The sequence below is a fragment of the Musca autumnalis genome, unplaced genomic scaffold (assembly GCF_047663935.1).
Source record: "Musca autumnalis isolate F117 unplaced genomic scaffold, ASM4766393v1 scaffold_4, whole genome shotgun sequence".
NCBI lineage: Eukaryota > Metazoa > Arthropoda > Insecta > Diptera > Muscidae > Musca > Musca autumnalis.
Window position 1 is genome coordinate 156343080 of NW_027411977.1, and position 16698 is coordinate 156359777.

Genomic DNA, 16698 nt, shown 5'->3' on the forward strand with positions numbered 1-16698 from the left:
CAAAACTGAAACAAAAATAATTTTCGTATTCAATTTAGGAAAATTTGTGTTTGCAGTCGTTTAAGGAAATAAGAGGAACATGTAGGTATTTCTGCGAAAAACAATGAAAACAAAATTGAAGTTGTTATTTTTTAGGACTACAAAAGTAAACAGAATAAATTTTAAACAAAAAGCGATTATGGCAGAATTCATGTTCCAACACCCATCTTTGGCCAAAGGAACATTTAGTTGTCCAGAAGCTCGGGCATATTCAAATCGTTTATGGGAGCAACTTGCATCTAAATTAAATGCCGCGGGGCCCCCAATTAAGAATACAATATTGTTTAACATGTTTAACAATTTTTGATGTAACACTCTGACACAGACCTAAAAGGAAATCATTCCCTACAGTATATTGGAAACCGCCACTTCCCAAAAGGGACAACGTTGCTGCCAACTGCAAAATTGGGGGGACAGATTTTGAACTTTGGCACGAAAATTCCAAACAAGAAAGTACATAACGGAAAGCCTCTTTTGTCAGCCTGAATCTTTGTAGAAATCTGCGAAGAAATATAATATACATTTTAAATTGATCAATTTATGATTTATACTTTAAAACACGCAGCTAACGGTAAAGATGAAGGTTCACTGTGTGAACGAATTTGTTTACGAATTAAATTAATGTTGTAATCATTAGTAAAGAGTGCCAATAACATATTTATGAAAGAGAAACTGATCTCATTTACCTATTTATTAAAGTTTTAGCATCGTTTTTGAAAAGTAGTAAGGTGAACGCAGACTTTCTGGGCTATGTGTATATTGCATTAATTCAGTACCGGGCACCCTCACAATTGAAAACTAAACATTGTGCTTGTATTGTGTTAAACAGGTTAGGTTAGGGGATGTGCAGTCACTAATTGTGACTGCGTCACTCGGAGACCTTCCGGTCCATTGTGATCATCCAGTAGAAAAGAGCTGCAGGAAAGAGGAGGTGAGAAAAGGGAGGATAGGGGAAAAAATAAAAAGAGAAAGTTGTTAGCGCAGTGAAAGAACGAATAGATTACAAGAATGTTTAAGAGTGGAGTGATAGTTTTAGAGTAGGAGAAAAAATTTATTTTTAATGGTAGGCAGAATAGTTGAATTTATTTACGCGTTCAGGTTGCGCTGTCCCAGCCACTTCAGATTTTTGATGATGTTGTAGATCACAGCAGGCTCCACAGTTGAGTAGAAAGTTAGACACGGTGGGAAGTGAGCACCTACTAACCTATGCCGTCTACCAGCCATTGCTGGACAACGACACAAGATGTGCTCGATCGTCTCTAACTCCTCCTCGTCCTCACAGAGTCTGCAGTAGTCAGTAATAGTCCTCATCCCATTTGTTGGTATGGGCCCTGATGTAGCAGTGTCCAGTAATGACTCCCGTCGTTACTCTAACTTCAGCTTTACTCAGGTTCAGCAGAGAGTTCGTTCTTTTGACTGACAGAGACGGCCATATGGATCTTGCCACAATGCACCTAGGTTCATAATGCCACAATTCATTGGCTCTTTCGTCAGAGAACGTTTTAAAATTTTGAAAGAAATGACAAATGGGTGGTTTGATAGAGTCCTCGCCTAGCTAATTCGTCTGCTCTTTCATTACCCAGATAGTCGCGGTGTCCTGGTACCCAGCATAGCCGGAAACCGTTAGTTAGCGCTCCCAAGGCCGATCTACACTTAAGGACAACATCGGATTTGATGGCTTTAAGAGCCGCTTGGCTATCCACAAAGATAGTCACCGGGTCAAAGATTTCTGCATCCAAACTTTTTATCAATTCCGCTGCCTTCCAAATCGCGAAGATTTCAGCCTGGAAGACACTACAGTTGCTGTCTAGCCTGTAGGTGTACTCAAGGGATAGCCTTTCACAGTAGACGCCAGCCCCGGTACCTTCCTCCATCTTGGAGCCGTCTGTATAGAAAGCCAGACCGTCCAGAGGGGGGTTACTGCGGTTCCAGTCATCTCTACTAGGTATAACGACGTCTACATCGTCAAATCTCAGGACTGGTGATATATAGTCGCTCAGTTTTCCGCGTTGGTTCACATTTATGCCTGATTCATTCAGGATACAACCATGCCCATAGGCACAACTGCGCCAGAGATCCTGTTCATGCAGCCGTAGGGCACTGCGAGTTGCCTGACACTTAATGCTGAGACTCAGCGGTTTTAAGTTCAGCATTGCGTTCAGAGCAGCCTGTGGTGTGCTCCTTGTGGCTCCAGTTATGAGGATCGAGGCTGCTCTTTGTACCTTGTCGAGCCTACCTGATGTCGATTTTTGGCGCAGTGAGTGCCACCAAACAAGAGAATATAATCGATGGGCTTAGGCCCCAACTTTTCCCAATGGAATTCTTGCATGAATAAAGTGCAGTCAATCCTTTCATCGCCCTTTCCTCAGCATCCCTGTTCCATCGCAATTGACAGTCCAGGATAGTGCCGAGGTACTTTGCCTCGGGCGAGAGCTGAAGCTGCACTCCATCCAGTGTTGGTGGTACAAATACGCCGAGCTTACGCTTTCTCGTTTCTTCTTAAATATATACAGTTAGGCAACAAATGTATTGCAAAAACCAAAATTGTAGAAAATTTCACATTAATTGTTCGTTTATGGCAACAAATTATGTAAAAACTATAAAACTATAAAATTTTTGCAAATTTTTTGCGGCCATTGCGCATTTTTATGACTTTTGCTGCTAATAATAGACTAACAGTATTGAATGTAATAAAGTTCAGTGATAAAAAATGCGGACATGGAGGGTCTTCAGACAGGTAAAAAACACATGGGACCATATTAACAATTAACAATGACGAATCGGCCACAGGTAAGTATTCCAAGAATGAATATTTGACTCAATATGTATTGCAGGATAATGGAACAATGCAAAACAGTCCGATTTTGGCTTTGAGAACATCGAAATACCTCTGGAAAGTATATGGAAAAATTTGACACCAGTGTAGTATTTTGAAACGACCTACGACAGAGCACTATTTCGTCTCTCAATGGTATTGATATGATTTAATTTTTACTAAGTGGATAGATATTATCCTCTGCTATCATAATAAATCCAAAAAATTGCGATGTATACATTAAAGGCGTGCATTGATGGAATTGTTTGTATTGTTACGAATGTAACTGATAGGTTTAAGTTAATTTAGTTTAATTTCCGTTAATTTAAAAATTTGAATTGTAACGTAACGTTTTATTACGCAGTTATTTTATTTAAGCAACAACAACTACCATGTAGAACTCTCTTCATCATTCTAGTCGTTACATTACCTTTTGTTAATGTTCTTTTGTTTGTTTTGCCAAAATCATGTAATTATCGTTTAGTTTGTTACTTCTTTTCTTGCATTTATTTGTTGTTGTAATTACGTCATTGATCATCCCCCATGTATGTGAGTCTGGTTGTTCGCTTAGTGCGAATGTGCGTCTGTGTGTTCGTTGTACATATTCGAGGAGTTGCCAGACATTTTCTAGAGGACTCTCGAACAGGGAGACTTTGGGATATAAATACAGGGGAACTGGCAATGACGAGTTAGTTGTGTTTTAAGCGTTGAACTGAACAGATCGGTTAAATAAGAGCTGCGTGCTAACTAGAGACTTGCTGTGTGCTTTGTAATTAAAGTCGGTTCTGAATAAGTGTAATAAAGTAAATAAAGCATTGTAGAAACGTAATCTAAAACGAGCCCTGTTTTATTTGGTACAAATCGTATCGGGGAATAAAACAACGTCTACACGGACATTAGTTAAATCTAATTCCGTAACAGTATCAACGAAACAAATACAACAGATACATACCAGTAACTGTTGGTATAAAAGAGAGAATGAGTGTAACAGTTATTTTACGATTTTGTGTGTGCGAACTCACCCTACCATAACAGAGAGAAACAGTTGTGTGTTGTATAACAGCAAGTAGGATCAGTATTTGTTTTTTTCTAAAACTTCTCTACAACTGATGTATATTTATTTGTGTGTGCGAACTCACCCTACCATAACAGAGAGAAACAGTTGTGTGTTGTATAACAGCAAGTAGGATCAGTATTTGTTTTTTTCTAAAACTTCTCTACAACTGATGTATATTTATTCATAGTTTTTTTAAAGGATATAAGCTTCGTAGTCCATGTACATTTATTGATTTCGCTTGTCCATTGGACATGAGCCTCTTATGACGAGTGATAGAACTGTAGAACTCAAATGCACTCATCTCATTTATTCAATATTTAGCCATTTCTATGAATAACACCAAATCACCTCATCTCGTCCAAGAAACCAAAAAGAGATATTGTTTTATATAAATAAAGACAAATGGAATTTAAATCTATTGGTTGCATAATTACGAGAATGCTATACAAAAATCCTTAGTTACCGGTGATTTAGAATGTCAAAGAAAGAAAATAAAAGTTGTCATGCGTTTTTCTTTAATTTATTGAAATTCCTATATAATAAGGTCTCTCTAGTCGTTTCCTCTTTTAGCTAAAAATCCCAATAAAAACTTAACTATTAATCCCAATGCTTTAAAGGAAAACAAGAGACCTTCTTTCTAGTGGAAAGGAACACGCCACATCGAATTTTCAGGGAACAATAGTGGAATTCTCTAACTTATTTTTTGAGTTACCGAGAAATATCGGTAAAATTAAAGCGTAAAATTATGAATGAAAAGTATCATTAAAAGTTAAAAACTCTTTTGCTATCGGTAGGACTTAGCGACAGCTTTATTTTGGTTGTTAACTTACCAAAAAAATTGTCAATTACCGAAAGTAAAAGCATTTTAATTTTACCGATTTTTGTCCGTAACTCGAAAAACGAGTTACAGAATTCCACTACTGGTTTGCCAACACTATGTTTTAAATATTGTTGTTTATCATAGTCAGTCATCTATGCTTGAACGGTAGGAAAATCATTTGACAGATTCAAATAGTTAATTCCATATTTGTTATGTCTGTACTACGACATAATTAAATAAGAAGACGCGTGGTCGATCATTGTTTAATATTAAAATCACTTTATTAATAAAACATTACAAACTAAAGGAAATAATACGTGTGACACTGTTGAAGGTTATAACAAGAAGGAGTTAATATCGAAGAAATGGCTTCTATGTAAAACCTAAGATTACGGTTTACAATAAAGAAGGTATTGATAAATGAGTGTATAATGACAAACATTGATGACAGTAAAATACAAGTATAAAAAATAGGGATTTCGATAAAGATAATGAAGGATACAACAATCTCCCACGCTAATAAAAGACATGGCCGCTTAAATATGGAGTGGTCTTCTGATACGGGCAGCTCTTCTAAGTGGTTTAGGCATTGTTGAATGTTGTTCTTGATTCGGTTGTGTCGTTTGAGCCAATGTGGACATAGATGGCTGTTTATCTTCAGTAAATATTTCGTTTTGATTCGACGTGGAATTTCTTTGAGCCAATGTGGGCATAGATGGCTTCTGATGTAATGAGTCTCGATTCGTAGTGGGCACTTGATGACGCTGTATTAGTGGTTGTTCCATTTGTTGACGTTCGTTGTGGGAAAAGAGTGTGTCAGAAGTAGTTTTGATCTGCTGTGGCTCACACGTTTTGTATATGTGATTGATGCGGCGTTTGATTACATACCCATTATCCAATTTGACGTAACAATGGGAACTTGATATTTTATACTGCACGACTCCGGATTTCCATTTTTGTTTGTGTTGCACGGAGCATTTGATCTGCACCCTTTCTCCCACGCTAATTTGATAAACTGCAGGTTTTTTATTTTCTTTAGGCTTTTTGAACCGAATTGAATTTAAAACGTTTTTGCGGTTTTCATCTTGTCCATACTTCAGGTATTCTGGATTTTTTGTTGTTAGAAGCACTTGATTTTCTTTTTCACATTTCTCGCGTAGAGTAAAAGGAACTTGTACTTCCTTTATAAAAACTGGTTTTGTACTTTCCTCACATCCATTTTGGTCTAATTCGTTGAAATCAATTTTTAGATGTCTTATCCACACTCTGCCCAATAATGGTGTATATTTTTCTGGAACGATATACATTTCCTCATTTGATTGTTTACCTTTGTATGAGACTTGCACTTTTACCACTCCAATTGGCACAAAAGTATCACAAGTGTACGACCGGAAAGCAATTGTTGATTTTTCGATTGGAATTTGTAATTTCAATTTTTTGAACTCGTTGACTGGAATTAATGTACAACCTGCTCCTGAATCGACCTCGAAGGCTTGTTTGCGTCCATTTATCAACACTTTTGTATTAAATTTATTCACTTCTGGTGACGCTATTTCTGTTTTGTTGTAAATGTCAATAATTTTGTTTACACCATATTCGTTCGATGAGAATGATTCTATATGTGACGTTTTGTATGTTTGTTGTTTTTGTTGTCGCAATTTTGTTTTTATGCATACATCTTTAAGATGTCCAACCTTTTTACACATAGCACAGTACAATTTGTTTTTGTTGATTTTGCATTCTCTTGACATATGGTTACTCTTACCACAACGTAAACACATACCATCAATGCCCAATTCACGGTAGTTGATTTTATTAAAAATTGATATCGTTGATCGATTACTTTGATATCGGTTATTGTACCTTTGATAACCGTTTGATGTTTGGCGCACAAAATTTACATCACTTGTTGCATTATTTGATATTACATTGTTGTTGATTTTTGCAGCTTCCAGCACTTTAGCTTTTTCCACAATTTGTTGAAATGATTCTTCCGGCTTTTGAAGTAATTGCTCTCGAATGTTGTTGTCACGTAGACCTCTGATGAATTGTGCCCTGGAAAAGAAATCAGTGACAGACTTCTTACACATACACACAAATTCGCACGTAGCGGCTCTTTTTTGCAATGTTGTCACAAATTCGGCAATTGATTGATTTTCGTTTTGCACTTCTGATAAAAACCTGTGTTGCTCCACAAGAATGTTCTTTTTTTGACTATAATGTTGATCGAGGAGTTCAATAATTTCTTCATACTTCAGTTCCGAAACAGTTTTTGGTGCGGCCAATGTTGAAATGGTTGAATAATTTTCCGTTCCAATGTATTGCAAGAGTAGCTTTGCACAAAGCTCCTTGTTGTCGAAAACGTTTTTTATTTGAAAATGAATTTCTAGCCTTTCTTTATACAATTGAAATGTTTCCACTTTTGGGTTAAATGGTTCGAAATTTGAAATGATGTTGATGCTCGTACTGGATGTAGCTTGCTGCTGTGCCAATGCAGCAGTCATTGAGGTTATGGCTTCAAGTAACTTTTTCATTTGTTCGTCGGCCATTTTGAAATTGATTATTTTCTTGATCTTCTTGTATTGTTGGAAAATGTTGTTTTGCACTAGTTTATCCTCGTACCAATTGTTTTTTATAAGTTGACGTAATTATGCCAATTGTTGTCTTGATTTTTTTTTATCTTGATAATTCGATAGCTGAAATTTTTTCTTAATCCATCCTCGTTGCAATTGTTGTTGGCTTGATCATTTTATTGTTGAAAATTGAATCGATTTTTCTATTTGATCCTCATCGCTAATTGTTATTGGCGTGATAATTTGAAATGTTGAAATTTAAATTGATTTTTTTTTTCTATTTCATCCTCGTCGCCAATTGTTATGTCTGTACTACGACATAATTAAATAAGAAGACGCGTGGTCGATCATTGTTTAATATTAAAATCACTTTATTAATAAAACATTACAAACTAAAGGAAATAATACGTGTGACACTGTTGAAGGTTATAACAAGAAGGAGTTAATATCGAAGAAATGGCTTCTATGTAAAACCTAAGATTACGGTTTACAATAAAGAAGGTATTGATAAATGAGTGTATAATGACAAACATTGATGACAGTAAAATACAAGTATAAAAAATAGGGATTTCGATAAAGATAATGAAGGATACAACAATATTGACTCTATAACTGAGTTAATAGTGACTATCTAGAAAGTCGAGATTTGGACCAAAAACCTTGAAAAACGTATTTTTTCTTATTTGTACACTAATTGCTATTGTTAAGAACGAAAATGGCAATGAAATAAATAAGAATCTAATAATAAGAATCTAATCATCGAGGTAAGAAAAATATGTCGTCACCATAAATGCCCGAAGACGTAACCTTCAAAACCAAAACTTTACAGGAGAAGCAAAAAACGTTATAAAAGTAAAAACTGTTTTATGGAATATTAATCTTATGAAGGCGAGTATATGTGATATTATCGATCATATACGAAGGGGAATAAGTACTGAAACCAAAACCGCTGAAGTGCTTAGTTTTGAGATCCTCCATTACAACAAAATATGCAATATTATCCTATTTTCCGAAATGCCATTTCTTGAATAGGATCGTTGTTTTTGAACGTAGAAGCTTGAAATTTTTCCAGAGCATGTATCAGATTACGTCAAAACGCGAATTTCGATTTTCATGTCGGTTACGTCTTCGGGCATTTATGGTGACGATGTGATGTCCGGATTACAGAGTCTACAATGTAAAAAATTCTGGTGTCCGGATTACCGCGTTGTCCGGATTATCGAGACTATACTGTATTTATGCCGAGTTTACATATAAAGTGTTTTATCTGTCGGTTTGTTATGGTGTTTGCGAATCTATGTGTGTTGAGCTGAATCTTGGAACGTCCGTATTGCTTGTAGCTGTTGTCTATTTGCCTCATGGTGATGTTGGTACATTTCGGAACAAGCATGAACGAATTTTTGATGCATATGCTAATGTTTTGCTGCTTGGTGATTTCAATTGCAATTTATTTATGTGTTCTAATTCCAGGCAAATGAGGGCTGTTTGTGAATCGTTGGGGTTAGCCATCATTCATAATTCGCAGGCGACTCATTACGATCTGGCTCATAATTCCACATCCTTAATTGATTTCTGTCTGGTAAGTGATTCTTCGATATCAGGTTTTTCATTCCAAGGCCAGTGTCCTAGCATATCTCACCATGCTCTCATCTTTGGAATTCTTGACCTTCCTATTTCCCTCGAGGAGACGTTCATTGAGTTTCGTGATTTTTGTAGAACTGATTGGGCAGGGATTTTTGATACTTTAAATAATTTTGATTTCAGTCCATTATATCTTACGTGCAATGTTGTCTGTCAGCTTGCGTTATTTGATTCCTTGTTTACAACATTATTGGGTCGATTCCGTATTGCGATGCGAGTCGTCTCGCGTTGCCAGTTGCAATTTTTCTATTACGTATGGCAAAAATGAACTTTACAAATTAGCTGTCGCCGTGCATTTTTACAAACGAATAAAAACGAAAAATTGAAACGTAAGTAACATTTTTATATATTTTAAGTGAATTTATTTAATATTTTATAGGTTGTTTTTTTTGATGTTTCAGTACTTAAAAATTACTACAAAACAGCAATTTGAAATGCTGCTTGCAAAAATTGAAACACACCCAAACATAGCTCGTGGAGTCAGACTTTTTGGCGAAACTAAAGCCACTTTTGATGAGGTGTGGAAGGATGTTGCCGAGCAATTAAATAGTTGTGCGCGTACACCAGATGAATGGTACAGAGTATGGACTCATTTTCAATCCAAACTAAACAAAAAATGCCTCAAAATAAGAAGAACATTACAGCTACAGGAGGTGGACCATCACAAGAAATATCTTTGTCGTCGATGGAGCAAGCGGTAGCAGAAGAACTTCAAAATGAAGTTGAAATTGACAACGTACTTGCCAACGAAACGTTTAAACTAAAATATCCTTTTCTATTCAGATATAAATAGAGAACATCTTCATTTGGTCATTATATCTACGTGTGTTCCGTCAATGCATCGGGTAATTTGTTTTTGAATAAAAATAGTTTTTTGCGCTTTTTCTTTTCTGTTAATTTGGAAACAATCCAAATTTTACACAGTTTTTCCTCTATTGACTCCAGAACTTCACTTAATACCTTTGACAGTGTGGGCTGAGCCATCCCGAGGTTAAAGTCATTGCCATGGGTTTTTTGAAAGCTTCCTTCTGCAAAAATCTTAAAGCGCACACACTTTAAGGTGTGGCTGTATTGCTGTTGATCTGTATGTTTTTAAAATCATTTTTAATGCCTCTACTATATAAATAACAGCGTCTTTTGGAAGAGGAAAATAGCCTTTAAACCTAAAAAATTAACAATTATTTTGATGAATTTTGGAGACCAACATACTCACAATACTGATGGCAATTATAAAGGATTCGGTTTATCTCTTATATGTATGTCGCCTGATAGATGCTACGTTAACTATAATTTCTTCACTATCATCAAAAAATAGTTCCACTGAGCTTATCATTTTAGAAAACTATCGGTCTGTTCCAGAACTGCAAGAATCTACTAATTTTTACTATTTTTTCCGATAACATAAAGGAAAAAATGTTATCGTAGTAAAAAATAGTAGATTCTTGCAGGTTCTGGAACAGAGCATATAACTTTTGTGTACAACTTGCCCCGATATTTTTTCTGATTTATTCAAATCAAAACAAAAAACGCTCCGCTACATCACCGATAACTTGTTATCGACGATTATTTTTCATCGCTTTACGAAGTAATCGACCCATATATTCCTTTGTTACGCTGGTTTGGCTAAAATCTGATGTGGTGAACTCAGCTCGTAACCTTAGGGACTTGGCATATTTAGAATGGCGAGCGACGTCGACCTTCTGATGAAAGTAGACGAATTTTTTGCGTATATAGGAACCGTTGTAAGGCTATTATGCGTAAAGCGGGGTACACACGATCAGTTTTGACTGTCAGTTTTGCTCAAATAATCGTTTGCTTGCCAGTGTGGCCGTTTATTTCTGTCAGTCATCAGGCAACCACAAAATATTTTGTGGTTGCTGGACTGTTTGACAGTAATCGATAATTCCGAAAAATCGACAGTCAAAACTGATCGTGTGTACTCCGCTTAACGAAAGAAGGAAATTTTATAGTAGGCTCTTTGGTCGTATGGATAGTAGTGAGTTGTGGAAATCTCTTCGGTCATTCGGCTGCTTAGGTGATTCTAGTGAAGTTCTCTCTATTGATGTGAACAAATGATTATTATGTATTATGTGCAAATGATTATTTTTGTAATGTTAATCCGCCGAATGGTTGTGGGCATTATTGTGATAGTAATGGTGGTAGAGAAGGTGTCTTTCGGTTCTATTGCATTGTTTTTTTTTGATGATGTTGTGATTGCTTTGCGTAAGGTCAAATCTGGGGCTATTGGTGTTGATGGCATTCTTATCAAATTTTTTAAAAGTGTTTTTCCATATATTTCTTTGCAATTTTTGCACTTTCTAAATACGATATTTATGACGTCTACTTTCCCACAGTCATGGAAGGTAGCTCGAGTGGTTTCGGTTCCGAAAAAGGGGGAGGTGTGTGATGTTTCGAACTTGCGCCCTGTTAGCATCTTGCCTGCAATATCTAAAGTTGTGGAACATATTATTAGGGATGCTATTGTTGAATACTTGGATGACTCCAAGTTGTTGAATAGTTCGCAGTTTGGTTTTCGCCGTGGACTTCTACGTATTTGCTGTGTCTCACTGAACTCATCAGAGACGTTTTTAATACAACTGATGTTGGGTTACTTGTTGGTCTTGATTTATCAAAGGCCTTTGATTCAATAGATCACACTCTATTGCTTAAAAAGCTAAGGTTAAAGTTTGATTTTGCCCCTTCAGCGTGTAAGTTGATGTCGTCGTATTTGTTGGGGAGATCTCAGTTTGTTGAGCACAAGGGAGTCAGATCTGAAGTTTGTAGTGTTCGCTGTGGTGTCCCTCATGGCTCTGTTTTAGGCCCTTTATTGTTTATAATGTTCGTTAATGACATTGTGAGCTCTGTCTCGGACGATAGATGTAGTTTGCTTTTATATGCTGATGGTGTCCACATATTCTTTCGAGGTGCGAGTATTCCTGAATTGGAGTGGTTAGCCAGTACTACTTTGCAGTCTGTTTCGGCATGGATATCCTCTAACGGTCTTTCGATTAATTGGAATAAAACCAATGTCTTGATTTTTAACAGTTCTGGTGATGTTTCGTCGCCTCGTGTCATTGTGAATTCTATGGTAGTTAACATTGTAAGGGATATGAAGTGTTTGGGTGTGATTGTTGATAGTAAACTAGATTTTGGTAAGCACATTGATATGGTAGCGTCGCGCGTGAGATTCCAGCTTCGGCGTTATACTGTCTACAGGTGTATTTACCCTTGCATGTCAGGAAGAGGGTGGCATTATCGTTGTTGATGTCCCATGTTAATTATTGTTTGGAAGTTGCATCTGGTACTTTTTCTTATCAAATTCAGCGTATTCGTAAAATTGTACATTCAATTGTCCGTTATGTGTATGGGTTGGGTCTAAGGGAGCATGTTTCGCAGTTTGTGGTTGATTTACTTGGGTTGCCATTTGATAAGTATGTTGATTTTCGACTTCTCCAGTGCCATTACCGGATTATGAAGAATTCTTCCTCGCCCCTCCATTGTAAATTTGGGTTCTGCAGGTCATTTCGGAATCCTCAATTTTTGTATCCACGGGTTTCGTCATCTATAAGCGAAAGTTCGTTTGTGATGGGAGTTGCTAGGTTGTGGAATATTCTGCCTTTGCCCTTGCGTAAATTTTCATTCTCTCCCCATTGTTACAAGGTGCGATGTATTGACCTCCTCCGTAGTTAAGTGTATACATACAGCCTTATTACGGTTGGCGTAGTCGTATCAAAAATTGCAAGTTGTCGTGAAACGACTGATTGGTATTATGAATATATTCGCCCTTAAAAGCTAAAACATCAAATTTTAAAGAATTCTTTTGGTAACAAAAATTAGTAGAATTGTTAGTGGATCATGTTTAAGCTTTTAATACAGAAGAAAAACCCACCCTATGGTTTTTACAATCAAAACAATTGTTTGGCGAAGACGTTTTTGCAGTCATTGGCGTAGTCGTTTATTTTAAGGTATCACGAAAAATTTACGACAATTTTTTCTCATACAAAATTAAAAAAAAAAAAAATTAATTGTAAAATAATTCGTTCGAAATCATCTTTTGAAGAAGAACTAAGATGTTTCTGAGTCGATTAGGGCCGAAATTGATGAAAATAAAGTATGCTTTCTTGCTCTTCTTGACCATTCGAAAGCCTTCGATACTGTCGATCACCAAAATTTGTGTTTAAAACTACATCGATTTTTCAGTTTTTCTGTCTCATCGATAAAACTAATAATGTCTTATATTACCAATCGGTCACAATCGGTATACACAGGTACTTTGAGGAAAAACCGCGAAAGACGCCGAACAAAGAGGACGTGCAAATTTTTTTCAGCGAAGAAAATTCAGAAAATAAAACTCAGATTTATTTAATTAAAACCTTTTTTGCTCATTAATAACTTAGTGGTATACTATTAATCATGGTTTGGCCTGTGGCCGACGAAATAACCTTGGAAGATGGGTTTAAGTATCCCTTACCAATAATTAAAAAATATACCAACTATAGAAGCGAATATGTTGCGATTTTGCAGGGATTTTCCAAGAATAAAAGTATTCCGATAATGAAGATCGCCGATGAATTACACGGAAAATATGATAACTTAGAAACTCATTTTGTAACCAAACGCAAAATGAAAATAGTTTGCAAAGACCGTGATACAATCAACCAAATTGTGGCCAATGATGACATTCGGAAAAAACATAGCATCTTCATACCAGCTGAATTGTGTGAAGTCAAAGCCGTAGTGCAAATTCCAGCCGATCCACAATTTTCTGAACAATACTTGTTCGAGAACCTGATCATTAAACACAAGCCTGAGTATGGACCTATGTATGATAACATCACAATAACCGAGGTAAAACGTTTTACTAGACCTGACTCCACTAGAGATGGTAAAAGAATTGACTCCGACGCGGTTATGCTCTCCTTTGATAGTGACAAATTGCCTTCTCATATAAGCCTACATAAGGTTTTATTCCCCGTAAAACCTTTTATCGAGAGAATTCTGCAGTGTAAGAAATGCTGGAGATATGGACACTCCACCAAAGTATGCAGTCGTACCCATGAACTTAGTCCGCGCTGCGGGCAGCGCATATTGGTGTCTGCTCATTGATACCCAAGTGTACCAATTGCGATGGTCGTCACGATGCCAGATCTAATAAGTGCGGAATACGAGTAGAACTTGGAAAAAAAGCAAAAACAGAAGCATACCAAAAAACGCTAAAATTGATAAATATAGAAGAAACTATTCTTCAAACTAATTCTACAAACGTATTTAATATCACACAGGAGGACTTTCCTGAAATCGGCGCAAAGAGGCCAAAGTTGAAAACTAGACCTAAAGGTGGTACAAAACGTAAAATCATAAATTACGCAGATACTTTTACCGAGGAAACTCTTCACTCAAATGACATTAATACCTCAAATATGTCCACTGAGGGTACCCAGGAAACACCCCATTCAAAAACTTCTGAAGACATTTCAGCTAACACTGAAACTTCAGCAACCCAACCAAACTCAATAATTCCTTTGTCTGGTTCTTTGGATAAGGCAGCCAGCATTTAATTCGACATGAATTCACTGTGCAACTCCACAGACATTGAGACCAACCAATCAAATGTTGAAGGAAATCAACTAAAACAACAACCCAATCAGTTAAAAAACAATTTTTCAAAAAATCAAAAAACCATTCAGTCATCCACATCCACCGATAGCAAAATCAACACACCCCTTCATCTTTTTGAATCGTTTCAAAAAGAAAATATGAATTCTCTTCATAATGAAGATACTACAAATTAACTTGAGAAGTATACGCAACAAAAAACCGCAATTGTCTCAATTCCTGAGAGATTCAGAAATAGACATTGCCTGCATATCGGAAACATACTTGGATAGTTTGGATGACTTTTATATACCTGGATATGACATTATAAGAAAAGATCGATCTACAATGGTGGCGGAGTTGCCATATTAATTAGAAATAAAACCAACTTCAACAGTTTTAATATTAATGTTTCGAATCAAAATATAGAAACAGTTGCTTGCAGTGTAAACAGTGACGCTGGTCCAATTATCATAATTTCTACATACATCCCACCGAATGTGACATTTAGTAACACGGATCTTATGAGCACGACATCATGTATACCCCAAAATGCAAAAATTATATTATGCGGAGATTTCAATTGTCACCACCAGATTTGGGGTTGCAACAACACTGATCTTCGCGGACAAAACATGCTTCAGTTTATAGAGGATAAAGACCTTGTCCTCCTTAACGACGGTTCAAAGACTTATTTTGGTCAAAATACCCCTTCGACTTTGGATTTATCCATCTACAGTCCAGCAATTGCACTGATTACGACTTGGTACAATCTGAACGAGTGTTTCGGATCGGATCATTGCGCAATAATTATCGAGATCGACTTACACACAAATTGCCGTAAAATTTCTTACGGTGTGCCAAGAAATATAGCGCGATATAATGAACGACGAACAATATATAGACTGCCCGGAGAGCAAAAAATTCGATAATCTTTCTCAAAAATTTTATAGTAAGTTCAAAACACCTATAAGCAAGAAAATATATCCAGACAACAGTTGGTGGAATCTGAGATGTAAGCGAGTCAAAGCGGCCGTAATCAGAGCTCCTGCTCGCTATAAAAAAGTTCCGAACAGAGTAAACAACGAAAAGTTAAAAGCATGCCAAAAAGATTACTTTTATACACTCAGGGAAGAAAAGCGGAAAGGCTGGCAAAATATGTGTGAAGACATAAGTGCCGATATCACCCCAACACAACTTTGGAATACTGTGAAAAAATTCAGAGCAAGAGGCTCAAATAAACAAAAAACAATGCCAGAAGAATGCTTGGATAAATTTTATGATATATTATCCGGACCCATAGGACCTGTCAATGCTCTTCCTACAGTGGATAATTTTCCAAGAGACAGCGATTTTACCGTGGATGAATTAAATGCAGCTATAGATGCTTCCAATGACACAAGTTCGGGCCTTGACGGCATTCGTCACGGTCACATGAAAACATTCAACAGTGAGGTAAGACATAAAATATTAGCTTTATACAACCATGTATGGCGTTCTGGAGACATCCCGAGCTCATGGATGGAGTACAAAATATGTCCAACATATTAAAAGGGTAAACCGCCTGAAGACCCTTACTCATATAGATCCATTGCTATGATATCGTGTTGGAGAAAGATATTCGAAAGAATGATCTTTAGAAGAATTGACCATCAACTTGAATCGTCTGACTCTCTGAATAATGCGCAATCTGGATTTCGAAAGAAAAGATCTACACGAGACAATGTAAGCTGCATATGGTCTGCAGCACACCTAGCCAAGAGAGAAGGCAAATTTCTAGTTGCAACTTTTCTTGACATCAAAAGTGCTTTTGAAAACGTCAATATAAACGCCTTGGTGTAAGTGAACATGTATGTTCAATCGTACATAGTCTCTTTCAATTCAAAGAACTTGTCATCGATTCGGAAAACTACGTTGCTCGAAGGTCCTTTACGGGTACACCTCAAGGCTCTGTTTTGAGCCCTTTGAGTTTCAACGTCTATATCAACGATATCTTTAATGACCTGGATGTGGAAATTTTGGGATATGCAGACGACTTAGTCATATTTTGCGCAGATGCCGATTTAAATACAGCAAAACAAAAAATTCAAAATGCCCTAAACACCATTGTTACTCGTTTGGACGAAATACAATTGGAACTTTCCCCTCAGAAATCAAA

General features: G+C 36.6%; 1 long non-coding RNA gene across 2 annotated transcripts; it reads right to left on the reverse strand.

Moving 5' to 3' along the window:
* Positions 1-8426: 8426 nt before the first annotated feature.
* Positions 8427-10722, reverse strand: LOC141401382 (uncharacterized). Of its 2 annotated transcripts, XR_012412326.1 has the most exons (3): positions 10159-10717; positions 9084-10108; positions 8427-9022 (listed from the first exon to the last, which is right to left on the reverse strand). It is a non-coding gene; the product is annotated as an uncharacterized lncRNA (long non-coding RNA). The 2 variants fall into 2 exon arrangements; XR_012412325.1 differs by lacking the exon at positions 8427-9022 and having other exon boundaries at positions 9268-10108; positions 10159-10722.
* Between the last annotated feature and the right edge of the window lie 5976 nt (positions 10723-16698).